General features: G+C 42.7%; 1 long non-coding RNA gene across 2 annotated transcripts; it reads left to right on the top strand.

The window, feature by feature from the left end:
• LOC100737304 lies at window positions 17,273-20,308 on the top strand. Of its 2 annotated transcripts, XR_002346641.1 has the most exons (4): window positions 17,273-17,436; window positions 17,711-17,845; window positions 18,347-18,449; window positions 19,174-20,308. It is a non-coding gene; the product is annotated as an uncharacterized LOC100737304 (long non-coding RNA). The 2 variants fall into 2 exon arrangements; XR_002346640.1 differs by having other exon boundaries at window positions 17,275-17,845.

Genomic DNA, 22,177 nt, shown 5'->3' with positions numbered 1-22,177 from the left:
GAGTTTTGATCATGAATGGATGTTGGACTTTGTCAAATGCTTTTTCTGCATCTATTGAGATGATCATATGATTTTTTACTTTTCTTTGGTTAAAGTGGTATATGACGTTGATTGATTTGCATATGTTGAACCATCCTTGTGAACCTGGGATGAACCCTACCTGGTCATGGTGTATGAATTTGTTGAATTTGGTTGGCTAAAATTTTGTTGAGAATTTTTGTGTCTGTGTTCATCAAAGATATTGGCCGATAGTTTTCTTTTTTGGTGGTATCTTTGTCTGATTTTGGAATTAGGGTGATGGTGACATCATAGAATGTCTTTGGGAGTGTTCCTTCTTCTTCAACTTTTTGAAAAAGTTTAAGGAGGATGGGCACCAGATCCTCTTTACGTGTTTAGTAGAATTCACCTGTGAAGCCATCTGATCCTGGGCTTTTATTTGTAGGGAGTGTTTTTATGACAGATTCAACTTCATTTCTATTGATCAGTCTGTTCAGTTGGTCTGTTTCTTCTTGATTCAGTTTTGGCAGGCTATAAGATTCTAGAAAATTGTCCATTTCTTCCAGATTGTCGAATTTGTTGGCATATAGTTGTTCATAGTATTCTCTTATGGTTTTTTTGTATTTCTGCCATATCCATTGTGATTTCTCCTTTTTCATTTCTAATTTTGTTTATTTGGGTTCTTTCTCTCCTCTTCTTTGAGTCTAGCCAGGGGTTTGTCAATTTTGTTTACCTTTTCAAAGAACCAGCTATTGGTTTTAATAATTTTCTCTATTGCTTTTTGAATCTCTATTTTATTGATTTCCTCTTTGATCTTTATGATTTCCTTCCTTCTGCTGACTTTAAGTCTTTTTTGTTCTTCTTTTTCTAATTCGTTTAGGTGGAGAGTTAAGTTGTCAATTTGAGATCTTACTTCTTTTTTGAAGAAGGCCTGTATCACTATGAATTTCCCTCTGAGCACTGCTTTTGCAGTGTCCCATAGATTTTGAGAGGTTGTGTCTTCATTATCGTTTGTCTCAAGGTATTTTTTAATTTCCTTCTTGATTTCCTCATTGACCCATTTGTTTTTTAGTAGCATGTTGTTTAGTCTCCATGTAGTAGGTTTTTTCTCATTTCTTTTCCCATGGTTGATTTCTAATTTCATGGCATTGTGGTCAGAGAAATACTTGAGATACTTTCTATGCTCCTAAATTTGTTGAGGTTAGCTTTGTGTCTCAATATGTGGTCAATTCTTGAGAATGTTCCATGAGCACTTGAGAAAAATGTGTATTCTGATTTTTTTTAGATGTAGTGTCCTGAACATGTCAATTAAGTCCAACTTTTCTATTGTTTCCTTTAGGATCTCTGTTGCTTTGTTGGTTTTCTCTCTAGAGGACCTGTCCATTGATGTGAGTGGGGTATTAAAGTCTCCTAATATGATTGTATTCCCATCAATTTCTCCCTTTATATCTGTTAATATTTGTTGTATGTATCGGGGTGCTCCTGTATTTGTGGCATATATGTTGACGATAGTAATATCCTCTTCTTAAATAGATCCCTTAATCATTAAATAGTGTCCTTCTTGGTCTTTCTTTATGTCTTTTGTTTTAAAGTCTATTTTGACTGATATGAGTATTGCAACTCCTGCTTTCCTATTGGCATGAAATATTTTTCCCACCCCTTCACTTTCAATCTATATGTGTCCTTTGTCCTAAGGTGAGTTTCTTGTAGGCAGCACATTGAAGGTTTTTGCCTTTTTATCCACTCAGCCACTCTGTGTCTTTTGATTGGAGCATTCAGTCCATTGACATTTAAGGTGATAATTGATAGATGATTATTTATTCCCAATTTAAACCTTGTGTTCCAGTTGATTCTATGATTCTCCATTCTTCCTTTCTTTTTTTGGTTGGATGGTCTCCAATTATTTTCCGCTTGAGTGTTTTTCTTTTCATTTTTTGCGACTGCCATGTTTGGTTTTGATTTGTGGTTGCCCTGTTTTTAAAGAATGCTAACTTCTTCCTATAATTGTGTGTTTTAGCCTGCAGGTTCAAACACATCATTACTATACTAAAATTAAGAAGAGAAAAAAGAGAGAGAGAAAGAAAAGAAAAGAAAAAAAATTTTTTTAAGAGTCTATTTATTTCCTTACTTCCCTTGCCCACATTTTATGATTTCGATGTCTCTTTTTTCTTTTTAATTTTATTTTGTGTTAAACATGTTCATGGTTAAATCTGTATGCTAGCTTATTTGAGTGACTGACTGCTCTCTGATTGTGGTTTCCTCAATTCTAGCTCTTCCTCTTTTTTTTTCCCTCTTTCCTTCCTTTCTTTTTGGTTTAGAGAAGCCATTTCAATATTTCTTTTAGCTTGGGTTTTGTATTGCTGTATACTTTTAGCTTTTGTTTGGTGGAAAAAATTTCTTTCCCCTTCTATTTTAAATGATATTCTTGATGGATAGAGTATTCTAGGTTGCATATTTTTTCCTTTAAGTACTTTAAATATTTCTTGCCATTCGCTCTTGGCCTGTAGAGTTTCCGTAGAGAAATAAGCTGATAACCTTATGGGGGTTCCCTTATAGGTAACATTTTGCTTTTCTCTTGCTGCTTTTAGGATCCTCTCTTTATCATTAAATTTGCCATTTTTATTATAATGTGTCTTGGTGTGGGTCTATTTGGGTTCAGCTTGTTTGAGGCCCTCTGTGCTTCCTGTATCTTGAAATCAGTATCCTTTATTTTATTTTATTTTATTTTTTTGTCTTTTTGCTATTTCTTGGGCCGTTCCCATGACATATGGAGGTTCCCAGGCTAGGGGTCTAATCAGAGCTGTAGCCACTGGCCTACGCCAGAGCCACAGCAACATCGGATCCAAGCCACGTCTGCAACCTACACCACAGCTCACGGCAACACCAGATCGTCAACCCACTGAGCAAGGGCAGGGACCGAACCCGCAACCTCATGGTTCCTAGTCGGATTCATTAACCACTGAGCCACAACGGAAACTCCCATTGCGCCATGACGGGAACTCCAGTATCCTTTAGATTTGGGAAGTTTTCAGCGAAAACTTCTTCAAATGTTGTCCATCCCTTTATCTTTTTCTACTCCTTCTGGAATTCCTATCATGTGTAGATTGGCCCGCTTTATATTATCCCATAGGTCTCTTATATTGCTTTCATGTTTTTTCATTTGGTTTTCTGGCTGCTGTCCTGTTTGGGTGCTTTCCATTATTCTATCTTCCACATCACTAATTCATTTTTCTGCGTTATTCATTCTTGTTTTTACAACAGCTGCTTTTAAATCAATGAAAGTAGAACACACCCTCACGTCATGTGCAAAAATAAACTCAAAATGACTTAAAGACTTGAACATAAGACAAGACACCATAAAACTCCTAGAAGAGAACATAGGTAAAATATTCTCTGACATCAACCATACACATGTTTTCTTAGGTAAGTTTCCCAAGGCAATAGAAATAAAAACAAAAATAAACAAATGGGACCTAACCAAACTGACAAGTTTTTGTGCAACAAAGGAAACCATAAAAAAAATAATAATAATTAACTTAGGGAATGGGAGAGAATAGTTGCAAATGATGTAACTGTCAAAAGTCTAATTTCAGAGTTCCCACTGTGGCGGAGTGGAAATAATCCAACAAGGAACCACGATGTTGTGGGCTCAATCCCTGACCTTTCTCAGTGGATTAAGGATCTGGCATTGCCGTGAGCTGTGGTGTAGGTCTCAGATGTGGCTCAGATTCTGCATTGCTATAAGCCAATTGGACTCTTAGCCTGGGAACCTCAATATGATGCAGGTACAGCCCTAAAAAGCAAAATAAATAAATACATAAATACAATAAATAAAATATGGCACAAATGAACCTACCCACAGAACAGAAACAAATTCATGGACATAGAAAATAGCCTTATGGTTGCCAAGGGAAATAAGGAGTTAGTGGGATGAACTGGGAGTTTGGGGTTAGGAGATGCAAACTATTACATTTAGAATGTGTAAGCAATGATGGGAGTTCCTGTCGTGGCTCAGTGGTTAATGAATCCAACTAGGAAACATGAGGTTGCGGGTTCGATCCCTGGCCTTGCTCAGTGGGTTAAGGATCTCACGTTGCCGTGAGCTATGGTGTGGGTTGCAGACACGGCTCAGATCGCACATTGCTGTGGCTCTGGCATGAGTCGGCAGCTATAGCTCCGATTAGACCCCTAGCCTGGGAACCTCCATATGCCGCAGGAGCGGCCCTAGAAAAGGCAAAAAGACATAAAAAAAAAAAGAAAAGAATGTGTAAGAAAGACGTCCAGCTGTATAGAACAGGGAACTATGTCTAATTACTTGTGATGATGAAAGACAAAATGAGAAAGACAATATGGATTTATGACTGGGTCACTTTGCTGTACAGCAGAAATTGATGGAACAAGGTAAATCAACTATAAAGAAACATTTTTTAAATGTGCCCCTTTGACATAAGGATTTTGGGGGGCCAATTTTTTTGAAGGTCTGCTCCTGCAAGAGAATCTCTAAAAACAGTAGAAGTTGCCCTTTTGTGAGGGAAATATTTATTTAGAAAGAATTATACTTGGAGGCTGTTTCTCTCCTGTGTTAGGAAGAGAAGGATGACTAGCCTCTAGACACAGTTATCAATGGAAAAGGCAGAGACTGAAATATGCATAAGAACCTTACCCATGTTTTCTGTGCTTTTCCCAAAAACTTCCTGTAACTTGAGTTCCCATTGTGGCACAGAGGAAACAAATCCAACTAGGAACCATGAGGTTGCAGGTTCGATCCCTGGCCTCACTCAGTGGGTCAAGAATCCGGCGTTGCCGTGAGCTGTGGTGTAGGTCACAGACGCAGCTTGGATCTGGCATTGCTGTGGCTCTGGCGCAGGCCAGTGGCTACAGCTCCGATTAGACCCCTAGCCCCGGAACCTCCATATGCCATGGGAGCGGCCCTACAAAAGGCAAAAAAAAGACCAAAAAACAAACAAAACAAATTCCTGCAACTGACACATCCTTCCCAACATATTTCTTTTGTCTTTAGCTGAAGATTTTTAAATATATTAAAATATAAAATATATATATATAAAATCTTCATAAAAAATATATATATTTTTTTTCTTTTCAGGGCTGCATCTACAGCATATGGAAGTTCCCAAGCTAGGAGTCGAATTGAAGCTATAGCTGCTGGCCTACGCCACAGCCACAGCAATACAGGATCTGAGCAGCATCTGCAACCTACACCACTGCTCAAGGCAACCCTGGATCCTTAACCCACTGAGTGAGGCCAGGGATTGAACCTCCATCCTCATGAATATTAGTCAGGTTCTCAACCCACTAAGCCACAGAGGTAACTCTTGAAGATGGTGTCTCTCCTATGTATATAAGAGGTATACATGTTATCAAACTTCTTTTAGGTTTTCTCTTGTTAGTCTATGTTTATTACAGGGGCGTCTTAGTCAACAATCCAGGAGGGTAGAAGGGAAGTAATATACCCTCCTCTATACAGAGCAAGGGTGAGGAAAGAAAAACAAAATGTGGCTAATGTGTACTCTGAGCCATTAGGAATACAGTAGTCCCTAGGTATCTATGGGAGAGCATTTCCAGGAAGGCCCTCCCCCACCATGCCAATATCCATGGATGCTCAAGTCCCTTATATGAAATAGCATCATATTTGTATGTAACCTAGGCATAGCCTCCAATTATTACCAACTTGGTCACCTGGACCCTTGCCAGGGTTCTAGCCTGGGCTGAGATCCCATATCCAAGCCAAGGAGGCTCTTATTCTGATTGGATTCAAGCAGTCAATAACAAAACCAATGCTGAGCCTGGAACAGCACAAGTTTTATCCAATGGCCAAAGAATGGATAAGCAGATCCTACTTTGCAAGTCAATACCTCAACCTAATTTGGGCGGAGATATCAAATATATAGAAGGATTGATGTAAAAGGGAGGGGATTAGAAAGAGTGGGAAGAATATTCCTGGGTTATCTGAGAACAGGGGTATGGTTTGGACCTAGAATTGACACCTTGCCAGGTTCTATAGTTGGTATAGGAATCAAAATGACATAAAAGAAAAAAATTAATTAAATTTTAGGCACAGAAATGTCATGAAAATTCCAAATGCATCAGGCAACTGAGACATTCTCCCATTCTGAGCTAAGCTAAGGGATCAGGGCCTGGGCTTCTGGGAGTAAGGAGCCAGTTCCCTGGAAAATGAGAAGAGGAAATGTTTGGTAAACAAAGTTTGCCCTGCCATGCAGATGCGTCAAGTAAAAAAGTGATCTCTGTGTCACCAAAAAAAAATGAATCAGTATATCTATGAAAGAATGGAAAATTTTATTCAAGACAAATTGAGGATTATAATTCAGGAAGAGCATCTTGAAAGCTTCAAGAACTGTTCTAATGGTTAGAAGCCAAAGCACAGTTATATAAGTTTTTGAGACAAAGGGCTGTACATTAAATGATGTCTTATTGGAGTTCCCATCGTGGCGCAGTGGTTAACAAATCCGACTAGGAACCATGAAGTTTCAGGTTTGATCCCTGGCCTTGCTCAGTGGGTTAAGGATCCGGCTTTGCCGTGAGCTGTGGTGTAGGTTGCAGATGCGGCTCAGATCCTGCGTTGCTGTGGCTCTGGTGTAGGCCGGAGGCTACAGCTCCAATTCGACCCTTAGCCTGGGAACCTCCATATGCTGCGAGAGCAGCCCTAGAAAAGGCAAAAAGTCAAAAAAAAAAAAAAATGGTGTCTTATTGACATTCTGCACAATCCAGATCTGTAAGTACAAAGTGGTAGGCCATTGTACCCCTTTACAAGATCAAAAAGGAATGTTATCTTTTAAAGATTTATTTTGTCTATGCTGAGAGAATGATGCTCGTTATGGTTAAGCAGGTATTTCTGCCAGTGGGGAGGTTTGGTTGATACATAATAGATACACAATGCACAGTAGAGGGAAGAGAGGAGGCCAAAGGGCAGAGAAAATGTTTAATGTTTAACATTTTTCAAGTCCAGAGTTCCCACTGTGGCTCAGCTTTTTAGGAACCCACTGTAGTCTCCATGAGGATGTGGGTTCGATTCCTGACCTCACTCAGCAGTTAAAGATCCAGCTGTTGCTGCAAGCTATAGCATAGATCACAGATGTAGCTCAAATTTGGCGTCACCATGACTGTGGCATAGGCCTGAAGCTGCAGCTCCAATTCAACCCCTAGCCTAGGAACTTCTATGTACTGCAGGAGCGGCTGGGAAAAAAAAGTTTTTCATATTTTTCTATACATATGAATTTTATTTCACATCTGGCAATAGCACTCTTCTTGCTACAGGCCCCCTTTCTGATAATTTATAATTTATGTAAGCATAATTTATAATTACAGATTTCACCCACAAATGGTGAATTTTATGATTTATTAGCAGTTAGGGGAGGTAAATGGATTTTCTTGAGCCTGCTGCTTCTCAATTGCCTTCAGCTCTAAATATGCTGTATGCCAAGATGACATATTTGGGTGTGACACATTCAGGATATAAAACAAATCCCCCCAAGTTACTTGGATAGATGACCAAGGCTGGGTTCTAATTTGCATGAGGTACAAATATCTGTCCCATAGCCTGTGCCCTTTCCATAGGCATAGCTGATGTTGATGTTAAGGAGATGGGATGTGGGATTTTGTTCCCAAGTATGTGGGGGTAGATGGGGCTCAATAGTAAATGCAGGGGAATAAAAGACTGGGGTTAAGAGAGGATACTCGGTGTTTGGCTGGCAATGGGTAGGACCACCTGAAATAAACTCAGAGGATTTTAGGAAGAAATATGTTCTCATCCACAGCAACTAGTGATTTGAGGGAACAACTGTTCTCACAACCATGAAAGATACTTAGTTTGGCTTCATTTTCTCTGGCGATGATCTCAGAGTTTGGGCAGCTGAGCCCGGCTGCAAACCATGAGAATGAGGACATCCTGGTAAGGCTGGTCTAGAAGAAGATCAACATCCAGGAGCAGCTGTGAACCAACATTGCTACCTTCTCAGACCACATTTCCGTACTGAAAGGCCTAATTAAGAGAACTAGAGGGGCTCCTGCTATGGCAAAGTGGGTTAAAGTTCTGGTGTTTCCACAGCTGTGGCTTATGTCACAGCTTAGCTTGGGTTTGATCGCTAGACTGGGAACTTCTGTCTTCCATATGTCATAAGTGCAGCCAAAAAGTAGAAAGATGGAGTTCCTGTCATGGCTCAGTGGTTAACGAATCCGACTGGGAACCATGTGGTTGCGGGTTCCATCCCTGCCCTTGCTCAGTGGGTTGAGGATCCGGCGTTGCCATGAGCTGTGGTGTAGGTCAAAGATGAGGCTCAGATCCCGCATTGCTGTGGCTCTGGCGTAGGCCGGCATCTACAACTCCGATTAGACCCCTAGCCTGGGAACCTCCATATGCCGCGGGAAGCATCCCTAGAAAAGGCAAAAAAAAAAAAAAAAAAGACAAAAAAAAGAAAGTAGAGGAAGTTCCCTTATGGTACTGTTGTTTAAGTATCTAGTGTTGTCACTGCAAGGGCCTGGGTGGCTGCCATGGCAAGTGTTCAATCCCTCTATCGGGAATTTCTGCATGACGTGAATGTAGCCAAAAAAAACCAAAAAACAAAATCAAAAACAAAAAAACAAAGAAAGAAAGAAAAGAATCAGTATAAAATAATTTGCCAAAGACTCACATTTTAGAGTGACAAATTTTTCTCCTGATCTGGGGTTTTGTCATCTTTTATGAGTTAAAGGAGAACGGCTGGTGTGCAGGCAGTTTCCCTTGAAGGGCTTTGCAACAGGGTCCTTTACAGTAAAGTAGGGAAAGGGGCTTCAACACCAGATCTACTGGAGAGCAGACCCTTCTCTTCTGAAAGCGTTCTAGCATTCAGGTTCCTGCTGTGTCTATGTCCTTTGGTTCCTAGAAATCAATGGAAATACCAATTCCAGGTGTTATACGAGGTCAAAATTTTCTCCTCTGGGCATGCTTCAGCTGCATGACCTGTGGTTTCATTCGGCTGTCTGTGAAAAACAACTTGGTATCTTGTTAAAAAGAGGATAGGGCCAGTTTGGACTTATTCTGAGTTACACTGACCTTTTTATTGGGACTCTTAGACCTTATGTTCACATAAGATTCAAAGCCTCTCAGAATCTATATAGGAAGAGATTATGAATGAAAACTCCATGTTAGGCTGGAGCATTTTAATACTTTTGGTTTCTTTTTCTTTTTCTTTTTTTTTTTTTTTTTTTTTTTTGTCTTTTCTTTTTAGGGCCATACCTACTCCATATGGAAGTTCCCAGGCTAGAGGTCAAATTGGAGCTGCAGCTGCTGGCCTACACCACAGCCACAGCAATGTCAGATCCCAGGCTTGTCTGTGATCTATGCCACAGCTCATGGCAACACTATATCCTTAACCCACTGAGTAAGACCAGGGATTGAACCCACATCCTCATGGATCCTAGTCAGTTTCATTATCACTGAGCCACAATAGAAATTTCTGTTAGGAGTTCCCGTCGTGGCGCAGTGGTTAACGAATCCGACTAGGAACCATGAGGTTGCAGGTTCGGTCCCTGCCCTTGCTCAGTGGGTTAACGATCCAGCGTTGCCGTGAGCTGTGGTGTAGGTTGCAGACGCGGCTCGGATCCTGCGTTGCTGTGGCTCTGGCGTAGGCCGGTGGCTACAGCTCTGATTCGACCCCTAGCCTGGGAACCTCCATATGCCGCGGAAGCAGCCCAAGAAATAGCAGCAACAACAACAACAACAATAAAGACAAAAAAAAAAAAAAAAAAAAAGAAATTTCTGTTAAGTCTTTTTTTTTTTTTTTTTGTCTTTTTAGGACCAAACCCGCAGCACACAGAATTTCCAAGGCTAAGGGTACAATTGGAGCCACAGCTGCCAGCCTATGCCACAGCAATGCAGGATCCAAGCCACATCTATGACCTACACCACAGCTCACAGCAACACTGGATCCTTAACTCCCTGAGCAGAGCCAGGGATCAAACCTGCATCTTCATGCATGCTAGTCGGGTTGGCCAGCCACTGAGCCACGATGGGAAAGCTTGTTTGATTTTATAATCAAATATATTCTCTGCTTTTTGTGACAATGATATGGCCACTAAAATTCGAATCCCCTTAGTGTCTTGAAGCTTTTCTTCTATTTTCCTTTGAAATCTGTGTCTGTTATTTTGGGGAAGGGAAAATAATATTCCTGCTACCGTTCTAGGCTCTTGGCTGAGGTTCCACTCTAATAAAAGACAGATTAATAGGAGAAAAGCTAATAGAAGTTCAATAACATGTGCACCTCCTGTACACATGGGAGAGACTCAAGAAAATTGAGCAACTCTCTGAAATGGCCTACACTGTCCCCTTATATAACATCTCTAGCTAAAGATCAAGAAAGATGAAGGGGGCTGCTAGTTATGGGAGGTTTTCAGGAAAAGCACAGTAAACAAGAGTAAGGTTGTTGGAGTTGCTATTGTGGCTCATCAGGTTAAGAACACAGCACAGAGTCTGTGAGGATGCAGACTCAATCCCTGGCCTCATTCAGTGTGTTGAGGATCTGAGTCGCCCCATAAAAAGAAGGAGAAAAAGAGTAAGATTTTTACATAGATTTAAGGCCCTGTCTTTTCTTTGAGTGATAAGAGTTTCTAGAAATTTCAAGTCATCCTTCTTTTCCTAGTAAAACAAGGGGCACACCCTAACACATAGAGATTTCCCTTATAAATATAAATGTCTTCCATGAAATGTAACTCCTACTTGTTTTTCAGAGCTTCATCTGTGTCTATGATTTCCTTAAAATAATCCTGATGCCACCAAGAAGCATATTCTGGGGGTGGTATCTTCTGTTCCCCTTCCTTGTAATGGTCCCTGTGTGAAATGTGGGTCTTCTCTCCTTTGGGCGCCGGCAGGCTTGTTCATCTCAAGGAGTTGGATCGCAAGGAGATGGAAAGCTATTGCTTTTTGATACTTGCAGAAGAAGAGGGAATTATTTATTTATTCATTTATTTTTGTCTTTTTGCTATTTCTTTGGGCCGCTCCCACGGCATATGGAGGTTCCCAGGCTAGGGGTCTAATCAGAGCTGTAGCCGCCAGCCTACGCCAGAGCCACAGCAACGCAGGATCCGAGCCGCGTCTGCAACCTACACCACAGCTCACGGCAACACCGGATCCTTAACCCACTGAGCAAGGGCAGGGATCGAACCCTCAACCTCATGGTTCCTAGTCGGATTCCTTAACCACTGTGCCACGACGGGAACTCTGAATTATTTTATTTTAAATGATGCTCCCTGCTTTTCTTGCAGTAAGAGAGTTTGTACATAATAAGGTGCATTATCTAAAACAGAAAACATGATAATGTGAGAAAAAAGAATGTGTACATGTATGTGTAACAGGGTCACCATGCTGTACAGTAGGAAAAAAAATGCATTGGGGAAATAACAATTGATTACAATTTTAAAAAATAAAATAAAATAAAAAGACAGAAAAAGAAAACATGAAAAAGAGCATATGAACGCAAAGTTGTTGCCAAAACTTGGTCTCTGTCCACCAGTGCCAAATAGAAATATGGAGACACAGTTTGGGGTGAAGGAGAAAAAGATAGCTTTTATTGCTTTGCCAGGCAAAGGGGCAACAGCAGGCTAACGCCTTAAAGACTCTGTCCCCCTTGGGGGAGATTAGGAGGTGGATTTACAGTTTGGTGGAAAATAAGGCTGTACATAAGGATAAGTCTAGAGGCCAGTTTGTATTATCTTTCAAACCTGGTGGTTAGTGGCCCCAGGACTGATTCTGGTGGCTCTCCTTCTTCCAGGAATGAGACTGCTTCATCAAGTACTTCTTTCATTTGTTGGGGGGTTTGATTCCATGGAAAGGCTCAAAGGTTATGGAAGGGCCCTTCAAGGCTCAGTGGAAACAAATCTGACTAGCATCCATGAGGACACAGGTTTGATCCCTGGCCTTGCTCGATGGGTTAAGGATCCAGCATTGCCATGAGCTGTGGTGTAGGTTGCAGACTCAGTTCAGATCTTGTGTTGCTGTGGCTATGACATAGGCCAATGGCTACAGCTCTAACTGGACCCCTAGACTGGGAACCTCCATATCCCATGAGTGCGGACTTAAAAAAAGAAGTGTTGTTATGTATATTCCTTTAGGAGGAACCAGGACTCTGCCCCAAGGCTGCACCATTGTCTCTTGACTGCTCCTCCTTGTCCTCTGGCCTCTGCATCCCCTCCCTTCCCTGATTAGCAATTGCCCTTTGGATCTCAGAGAAGGTTACGGAGGCTAGATCTTATTCCCTGAAAATAAGAAATGGAGGGCACAGAAAGGCTTGTGTGCCCAGGAGCCTCACGGGGCCCTGATTGGTTACAAAGTCAGAACACATCCAGAACTTAGAATGTGTAAGTGCCTGCTTTTCTTAGTGCTGCAGATATTTTAAAGGCTTAGTGAAATTAAATTGAACTTGTTTAGGTGATTTTCCTTGTTGTCAGAGTTTCTACCTTTTAAAAATATCCTTTTTTTCTTTCTTTTTCTTTTTTTTTTTTTTTTTTTTTGTATTTTTCTAGGGCCGCGCCCCAGCATATGGCAGTTCCCAGGCTAGGGGTCTAATCGGAGCTGTAGCCACTGGTCTACACCACAGCCACAGCAACGCCGGATCCCAGCCATGTCTGCGACCTACACCACAGCTCACAGCAATGTCGGATCCTTAACCCACTGAGCAAGGCAGGGGATCGAATCTGCAACTTCATGGTTCCTAGTCGGATGCATTAACTACTGAGCCACGACGGGAACTCCAAAAATATCCTTTTTTCATTTTGAGTCCAGAATAAATCTTTGAACATTTTGAAACCAAATTAGAAATTAATTTTTCACTACAAAAACAGCTCCATAGAATTGAATGTTTTTTCTGTGGTGTGGTAGAGCATTTACTTAAAGGACAGGCTGCTAGTTCATCTAATCACTGAGGTTCTCATGTGGCAAGGGGGCCTGGTGGAGAGTAAGGGAGAAGCACTGCAGTGGGATGGCTGGTCTTGATGCATCTCCAGAGGCAGCCTTTATTGCTCCCAGAGAAGTCTTATGTACTCCTGCTATTGTGCAGTATTTGGTTTTTGGCCAGAGGTGGCTCTATAACCTCTCTTACCACCACCCCCCCCACAGAAAAAAGAAGCAGAAGCCTATTTATGTACTAAACAAAATAATGTTTGGTTTCTCCAGTGAAGGTCTGGAATAGTATTTTTCTTTTCTTTCTTTCTTTCTTTTTTTTTTTTTTTTTTTTTTTTTTTTTTTTTTTGTCTTTTTACCTTTTCTAGGGCCGCTTCTGTGGCATATGGAGGTTCCCAGGCTAGGGGTCCAATCAGAGCTGTAGCTGCCGGCCTACACCACAGCCACAGCAATTTAGGATCCGGGCTGTGTCTGCAGCCTACACCACAGCTTATGGCAATGCAGGATCCTCGACCCACTGAGCAAGGTCAGGGATCGAACCGGCAACCTCATGGTTCCTAGTCAGATCCATTAACCACTGTGCCATGACGGGAACTCCTCCTTTCTTTCCTTTCCTTTTCTTTCTTACAGCCACACCTGAGGATATGGAAGTTCCCAGGCCACAGGTCCAATGGGACTGGCAGCTGCCGGCTTGTGTCACAGCCAGGGCAACACAAGTTCTGAGCCTCTTCTGTGATGTATGCCATAGTTTGTGAAAACACCAGATCCTTAACCCTGTGAGCAAGGCCAGGGGTCCAATCTGCAACCTCATGAATGCAACTTCGGGTCCTTAACCCACTGAGCCAAAACAGGAACTCATGGAAATAGTATTTTTGAGGCTCACCAAGAGATTGTCTGATCTTTATCTCAATTCTGACTTTCAGATTCTATATCAACATGTAACCCTTAATCTCAGTCTGTTTCTAAACAGCCAAACCCTTAGTTTTATCACAGATGGCATCACATTTATGTTGCTCATGTAAATATCCAGAAAATCCAAGAGATTGGGGCAGATGTTTACTTTGTTTCCATTTTCTTTATTTTATTTTATTTCTTCTTATTTGAAGAAAAAAAAAACAGATCCATCTATGAGGACATAGAACTTCCAGCTAATCTGAATGGTGTCCCCTTTCTTTTTCTGCTTGTGCTAGTATTGCTGAGTATTGTTTAGCTTCATCATGATCCTTGATATTCTCTGCAGAGAGAAAAATAAATCAATTTTGCCTTGTTTTGTGGAGATGGGAGAGGGGGCTTTACTTTCCTTCCACATAAGTGGAAAATATGTATATATGTGTTCTCTTTCCTTAGATTGAAATGCATCTCGAAGTCTGATATTGCCTATGTAGCAAGTAGCATATGTACTTGTTCTTCTCATTAAAATGAACACTTGACCCTTCACTGAAAAGCAGTGAGCTTCAACCCGTCAGATGTGCACAGGAAGACTCCTCCCTGGGTCTGAAAGGGTGAGCCCAGAGGCAGAGGATGGGCCAGGGGCAGTGTGAAGGAATTACTAGAAAGTCAGCTCTGGAAGATTGCTTGCAAGAGCGGGTCCTTGGAGGAGTTGCAGGGCCCCAAGGTCAGGGAGATGGAGACCTACAGACCCCTCAGCAGAAACACTGCTCAAGTCCTGCTGTGGCTGTGCCCTTGCTCCTGGGCTCAGTGGGTGGAGCAGAGCCTGGGTAGTGACTGTAAGTCTGCCCTGGGGCCTGCTTGGAGAAGTTGTGATGGATTCCGTAAAACCATTGTTATTGTAATAATGTTGATACTTGCTACCATTCATTGAACACCTACTTAGGAATTGTTCATTTTCTCCTCCAACAGGGCTTGTTTGGGTTTATTTCTGCAGTTTTACAGAGGAGGAGTGTCTGGGGCTGGGGTGAGGCAAAGTTTTAGTTATGGACCTTGTGTTGCTGGAACTCAGCCTTAGAAACGTGGAGACAGAGTTTTGGGTGTAGGAGGAAAAAAACAGCTTTATTGCTTTGTCAGGCAAAGGAAGCCACAGCAGGCTAATACCCTAAAAATTGTGCCCTCCCTTGGGAGAGAAGAGGAGGTAGTTTCATAGTTTAGGAGTAGAAAATAGGGCCACGGATAAGGATCAGGGTAAGCACAAGCTTGTATTCTTCAAGGTTGGTGTTTCGTGGCCCCAATTCTGGTGGTCCTCTTCTCTGGCTTCCATTTGGTGGGGGTTTCGTTTTGCAGTAGAGCTCAAAGGTACTGTTGTGTGTGTTCCTTAAGGAGGAACCAGGACCCTGCCTCTGGGATGCCTTGTCTCTGCATCCCCTCCCTGTCCTGATTAGCAACTGGCTAAACCTGCCCTTTGGAACTCAGGGAAATCCATGGAAGCTGAAGCTTCCTCCCTAAAATAATCAGTGGGGGACACAGAAAGGCTTTTGTGCCCAGGAGCCCCACTGGGTCCTGCTGGGTTTCACTTACAAGAGGTGGCAGGTCCTGCCCTGGAGCCTAGCCTCTCAGAGCCCCTGCACCTCACACTGTACTATCTCCCCTACCCACAGGAACTGGTTTCTTCCCAGGATTTTTATGGATAGTAAGTATCCCATTAACTCTGAGAACCTTTTTTACATGGCAAATGGAATAGTACACAAAACAGGCTTATGTCTTTGTTATAAAACAATTTGAAAACAAGCCCACCTCATCCTTGTTATCCTGTAAGAAACACTGCTCAGTGGACAATGGTGAAGGGGAGGCTAGAGAGCTCAGCCAGGGCCAGACCCTGAGGGGAGAGCCAGCTGAGACCTGTGAGACTGGGAAGATGGGTGGGCCTTGGCTGGAGAGTGCATTTGTGTCGAGCAAAGCCATAAGGAGGCTGCAGCAGTGGCCCAAAGCAGCGCCATCTCTTGATGGCTGTCTGAACTGAGACACAGTGCTGGGCAGGGCATCCTGGGGCTTAGAAGGAGTGTGCCTTCATCATGTCTCCAGCTGCTGCCATTCAGGGGCCTGTATACTTCAGCAGCCTCTGTCTCCAACCTGAAAGTTCAATGTGTGATCTGACACCCTGCTGACACAGGCTATGCTCAGGGCATCAAAAATCCTCTGGAGGAGTTCCCATCATGGCACAGTGGAAAGGACCTGACTAGAAACCATAACATTGCAGGTTCAATCCCTGGCCTTGCTCTGTGGGTTAAGGATCTGGCGTTGCCGTGAGCTGTGGTATAGGTTGCAGACGTAGCTCGGAACCCGCATTGCTATGGCTGTGACATAGGCTGGTGGCTACAGCTCCCATTAGACCCCTAGCCTGGGAATCTCCATATGCCACAGGTGCGACCCTAAAAAGCGAGAGAAAAAAAAAAAAAAGAAAAAAGTCCTCTGGAAACTGTGTTCACATTCTAAGCTAGGGAGGTTTTCCCCTAGCTTTTTCCTCTCCCTCAATATTGTCAGTTATATTTATTTGTCTTGTACACAAAAGTAATTTATACATTGAGCTTAGGTTCAATTCCTGAGCAGAGAGTTAAGATCTCACTTCAAGCTCTCACTCACTGCTGTCCTTCCACGATCAATTTAAACAGGGCTCATTAGTTCCCTAGTGGGTTAAGTTGTTAGCATTGCCACAATTGTGGCAAAAGTGGCAACTGCAGCATGGGTTTGATCCCTAGCCCCAGGAACTTCAATATGCTATGGGTACAACCAAAAAATTAAGTAATTTATTTAGTTAGTTAGGTAGGTAGGTAGGTAGTTATTGTCTTTTGTCTTTATGGGGCCACACCTGTGGAATATGGAGGTTCCCAGGCTAGGGGTCTAATCAGAGCTATTGCTGCTGGCCTATGCCAGAGCCACAGCAACGAGGGATCTGAGCCACATCTGCAACCTACACCACAGCTCTCGGCAATGCCGGATCCTTAACCCACTGAGTGAGGCCAGGGATCAAATCCGAAACATCATTTTTCTTAGTTGGATTTGTTTCCACTGCTCCACAATGGGAACTCTCAATTAAGTAATTTAAAAAAAAAAAATTAAACAGGGCTCTTTGCTGTCAATCATCACTTTTCTACCAAGAAGTAGAAGGTGAATCAAATGAGCATCCCTTCCAACCATGATCAGACCTAGATAAGTATGTTAAGTTTTAGGAAATCCTACAGAAATGACTTCTGCACCTAGGCCTTTCTCTGGCAACCTTTACAATAAAAGCACAGAAATGAAGGTGCTCCCTCGTGACTCAGCAGGTTAAGGATCTAGCATTGTCACTGCTGTGGTATGCGTTGGATCCTGGCCCAGAATTTCTTCATGCTGCAGGTGTCGCAAAAAAAAAAAAAAAAACAGGAAAAATTCAGAATGAGTTTAAAATGGTCTTCAACAGTGAGCAATGGCTATTCTGAGCAGGGGGAGACAGCTCATAATTACTGAATACTTACAAACCAGGCACCATTCTGAGTATTTTGCATACACTACCTCATTTACTCCTCACAGCAGTCCTGTGGGAAGGTGCTGTCACACCATCTTTCAGAGGAGGAGCAGAGGTGTTTGATCAGCAGCCCAAGGTCAGCAGCGAGTCCTGGGTTCTTCTGGATCCTCCCTGAGTCCTCGATGGCACTGCACCAGCAGAGAGGGCCACTGGGTCCTCCTAGAAACTCACTGCTTGGTTTTTAAGCCCAGATTCTTACCTATTTGTGTTATGGGGTATCGTTTGCTCTTAGCCATGTTGTTGGTTTGTGTTTGATCTTCATTCTCAGCCTTTGCCCTTTTGGTGGTGGTGCCCCTGCTGCGGGAGTGTGGGCCCCCTGACACCCACTGGTGCACCCCCTCCCCCTGCAGGCAGCACTGCTCTCCTCCTCCTGCTCTGCCTCCAGCACTCCTTCCCGGAGCCCAGCACCCTGTACCTGGACCTCATTCTGGCCACCCTGGCCCTGGAGCTGCTCTGTTCCCTGACGTGCCTGCTTGTGTACACAGGTGAGAGTCACAGAGCCTTTTCATTTTTTAATTGAAGTCGAGTTGCCTCTCCCTGTGCCCTCTTGTGGCCTTTGCTTTGTGCAGGCATACTTCTGGTGTCTCTTCCATCAGATCAACACCCCCTGCCCCCAATACTTTGTTTTTGCTGTAATGTCTTCACCAGTGGTCCTGTCTCCAAGGATAGTCATGTTGGGTTTGGGGCTTCAAGTTCATTTGTGGCCTTCAGGTCACCAAAGTCCCAGCTACTCCAGGTGTCTTCTCTTCTGGGCAGGGAGCATTGCCAGTTCTTCCTTGACCCTCCAGCCTCTCCACACCAGAATTTCCATTTCCTTTCAGCACATTTTGCCTACTTTTTTTTTTAATCCCCTTTATGAAGCCATTTTTTTTTTTTTTGCGTGTTCACTTATTTGAAAAGAATGGCTAATTACTAATGTAATTGGCAAAAATGGAAAAACTCTATCATGATTGAATAACCTGACAATAATGACCTTATTATTTTAGTGAAAATTCGAAAATTTAATAAAGCCAAACCACAGCCTGATGTACTAGAAGAAGAAAAAATCTATGCTTACCCCATCAATATGACCTCAGAGACGGGATTCAGGTAAGTGCCTAACAAATGATTAGAGAAAGAATTAAAAGTCTTTCCTTCTGGAACTCTAGAGACAATTCTCATGGTTAGAGTCGAGGACTCTGCATAGGGTAGAATTTGTTTTGAATTATGTTTGATTTGTTTACTGTCTCTTGGCTGTGCTGAAACCACCTCTGTTGAAAGAATCTCATTTGGAGATATTGCCTTGGCTTAGAACATATGAGGTGTTCCTGTTGTGGCGAAGTGGAAACAAATCTGACTAGTATCCATGAGGGTGCTGGTCCAATCTCTGGCCTCACTCAGTGGGTTAAGGATCCAGCACTGTGGTGAGCTGCGGTGTCGGTCACAGATGCAGGTCATATCTGGCATTGCTGCGGCTGTGGTGTAGGCGAGCAGCTACAGCTCTGATTTGACCCCAGGCCTGGGAACCTCCATATGCTGCAGGTTCTGCCCTAAAAATAAAATTTTTAAAAATCTAAGAAAAAAACCACAGGCATTCACTCATGGCTCGGTGGGTTAAAGATTCAGCATTGTCACTGCTCTGGCTTGGGTCGCTATTGTAGTTTGGGTTTGATCCCAGGCCCAGGAACTTCTACATGCCATAGGAATGACAAAAAAAAAAAAAAAAAAAAAGTAACAAACAGTACAACATTGCTGTATTGAAAACTAGTAGGAATACATTTGGGAAGAGACTATTGAACATGTGTAAAGCCATGGCCAATTTGCTTCTGTGCAGGACTCTCTCAAGCCTGGAGGAGATTGTGGAGAAGCAGGGGGACATCATCCTGTACCTGAAGCGCCACAATGCACTGCTCAGCAGGCGGCTATTGGCCCTCACGACTTCTGACCTCAGCTCTCAGCCAAGTGGGATTTGACAGCAACTCTAGAGGAGCCCGAGTAGTTTAAGACTGACTGCCTGCTCTTAAGACTGAATGCCTGCCTGACAAGCTGTCCCAGCGAACTGCAGCTTTGCCAAGTAACAGTCTACAATTGTTGTTGGAAACCTGAACTTGGTTCTCACCTGCTTGGACGTTTAATAAGCAGGACCCGTGGAGTGTTTAAAGGGTACTTTGTAGAGCCTTTCTAACTCAAGGGGAAGGTCTGTTTGCACATTTGAAATTATTGCACTGCTTGGTTTATTCCAGGATCAAAGGTACAGTTTAAATATCTCTGAGCAACTCTCCTTGCATCCTCCTTAGCAGCCAGTAATCATTTGGTGTTTTAGAGAGGAAGTCTGACCTGACAAGCTGTTTAAAGTGGGGCTTTGATCAAATGAGGTTTTCCCACTTTATCCTGGTGAGTGAAGACATTCTTTCTCCTGGTTAGTGTTTTCTCCACTGAGGCCAGGTGGATCTTATATGTGTGTGTGGTACCGAGTGACCTTGGCCCTTGGAGCCTTTCTAGTGAATTTCCTCACTATAGGACCAAGGTCCCCATAGGGGATTTTCTTTGCACCTCCTGTGGGTTTCCATTCTCCAGAAATAAGACTTGAGGATCACTTGCACCAGTGTTAGGCCGACCAGTGCTGCTGTGACAGCAGCAGCGCCTGCCACTGGCAGCAGCTGAAATACTTAGGGAAGACTTCAGGCTTTAACTTTCCTTTGGCCCTTTTTCAAGACATTGCCGTGTATTTCATATTGACTGGACTGTCATTGGATCAATAAGTTCAGGGATAGGAAAGGAGTCTTTAGTGGCTTTAAGTTTGTCTGAAAGATAAAAGAACAACAGTATTTAGTCCTGGAGTACCCCCCTTCCCCCCAAAAAAACAAGGAATTCCTGTTGTGGGTCAGTGGTAAGGAACCTGACCAGTATCCATGAGGACGTGGGTTCAATCCCTGGCCATGCTCAGTGGGTTAAGGATCCTAAGCTCCCGGGTTGCTGTGAGCTGTGGTGTAGGTTGCAGATGTGTTTCAGATCTGGTGTTGTTGTGGCTTCGGTGTAGGCCAGCAGCTGCAGCTCCTATTTGACCCCTAGCCTGGGAACTTCTGTATGCTATAGGTGCAGCCCTAAAAAAAGACCAAAAAAAAAAAAAAAAAATTCCTGCATTATCCTAAAAATTATGATGGAAAAAATGTCCTATCAACTTATATATGGCTATTAAACATATTATAATTTCCCAGATAAAAAGAAGCATTTTTATGAGTAAATGGAATTTTTTCTACAGTTCTTCTACTGTGCCCTTTTAATCTATCAGTTTGCTTTTGGCACCTTTACATGCTGCCTTAGAAAGACTCTGGTTGAAAGCGTAAAATGAGGGAGGGAATATTTGTGATTAAGTATGCTGCTAATTTTTTTTTAATTTAGCCAATTAATCAATATTTGATATAAAAATCCTTGAGCTTCACCTAACCATTTGCCAAGGGATGTATTTATTGATCATATCACACTTATGAAGGGTAAACATTGGTTTCCTTCAGATATGGCCACTGCAGAGCATTTTGAAGGTTTCCTGCTGAGGACAAGGTGACTGTCTTGTCACCTGAAGCCAATACCATTGAATCCCCAAAATGACAACATTGACAAACTAGAGCCAAAATGTATTTTTAAAGTTCAGACTGTATCCAAGTTTCCTGACTTTTCCTCCCTCCCTTCTTTCCTGTCTTTTTATTTTGTATTTATTTTTTCTTCCTTTTCAATAAGTATAACTCAAGGCCATTGCCTTCTATGGAGATCCGTCTCTATGTTCTGGAACAAATTTTTTGTTTACCTGTTTTACTTGAGGAAAATACTGGTGGTAGATAGTTAATTCTCCTTTATTATTATTATTTTTTTGATCTTTTTTTAAGGGCCCCACCCACAGCATATGGAGGTTCCCAGGCTAGGGGTCCAATCAGAGCTGTAGCTGCTAGCCTACATCACAGCCGCAGCAAATGCCAGATCCAAGCCGTGTCTGCGACCTGCACCACAGCTCACAGCAATGCTGGATCCTTAACCCACTGAGTAAGGCCAGGGATAGAACCTGCGTCCTCATGGATTCTAGTCAGATTCGTTTCCACTGAGCCACAGTGGGACCTCCAATTCTACTTTATTTTTAAATTCATTTTGGATCCATGGTCAGTTTCTAAGGTATATGAATAAACTCTGGTTTACAGAGAAAGGAATAGTTAGAACACTGGAATATTCAGGTTCTGATGGGATGTTTGTAGGATCACCAACACTCTTTTCTAAACTCTATAATGAACAGTTCAAACAGAGAAAGTGAAACTATCAGAATTAGCAGAAAGGAATGAAGAAAACTATTTATTATTTATTTTTTAATTTTTATCTTATGAGGGCTGCACCCTGGCCTATGGAGCTTACCAGACTAGGGGTCAAATCAGAGCTGTAGCGGCTGGCCTATGCCACAGCCACAGCAAGTTGGGATCTGAGCTTCATCTGCAACCTATACCACAGCTCATGGCAACCCTGGGTCCTTAACCCACTGAGAGAAGCCAGGGATCGAACCTCTCTCCTGGTGTATACTAGGATACAGATTGAGAAGAAAACAATTTATGTATAGATTTCTAAGATATCTCCAAACTGTTCTCCATAGTGGCTGTACCAGTTTAGAGAAGAAAACAGTTTAAATCATTCTGTACACCAGGCGGATACTGGGCTAGCACCTTGGCTGCAAAACTCAGTAAGACCGCCCTAGTTTGCGCTCACATTCTAAGGAGAAGACAAGGACTTCCAGGCTCTGCATCATCCAGAAATGATGGCAGAAAAGCCCAAGGTACCTCAGGGACTGCAGATAAGAGAGT

The sequence above is a fragment of the Sus scrofa genome, chromosome 8 (assembly GCF_000003025.6).
Source record: "Sus scrofa isolate TJ Tabasco breed Duroc chromosome 8, Sscrofa11.1, whole genome shotgun sequence".
Lineage (NCBI taxonomy): Eukaryota > Metazoa > Chordata > Mammalia > Artiodactyla > Suidae > Sus > Sus scrofa.
This window is presented reverse-complemented; position numbering and strand designations above follow the sequence as displayed.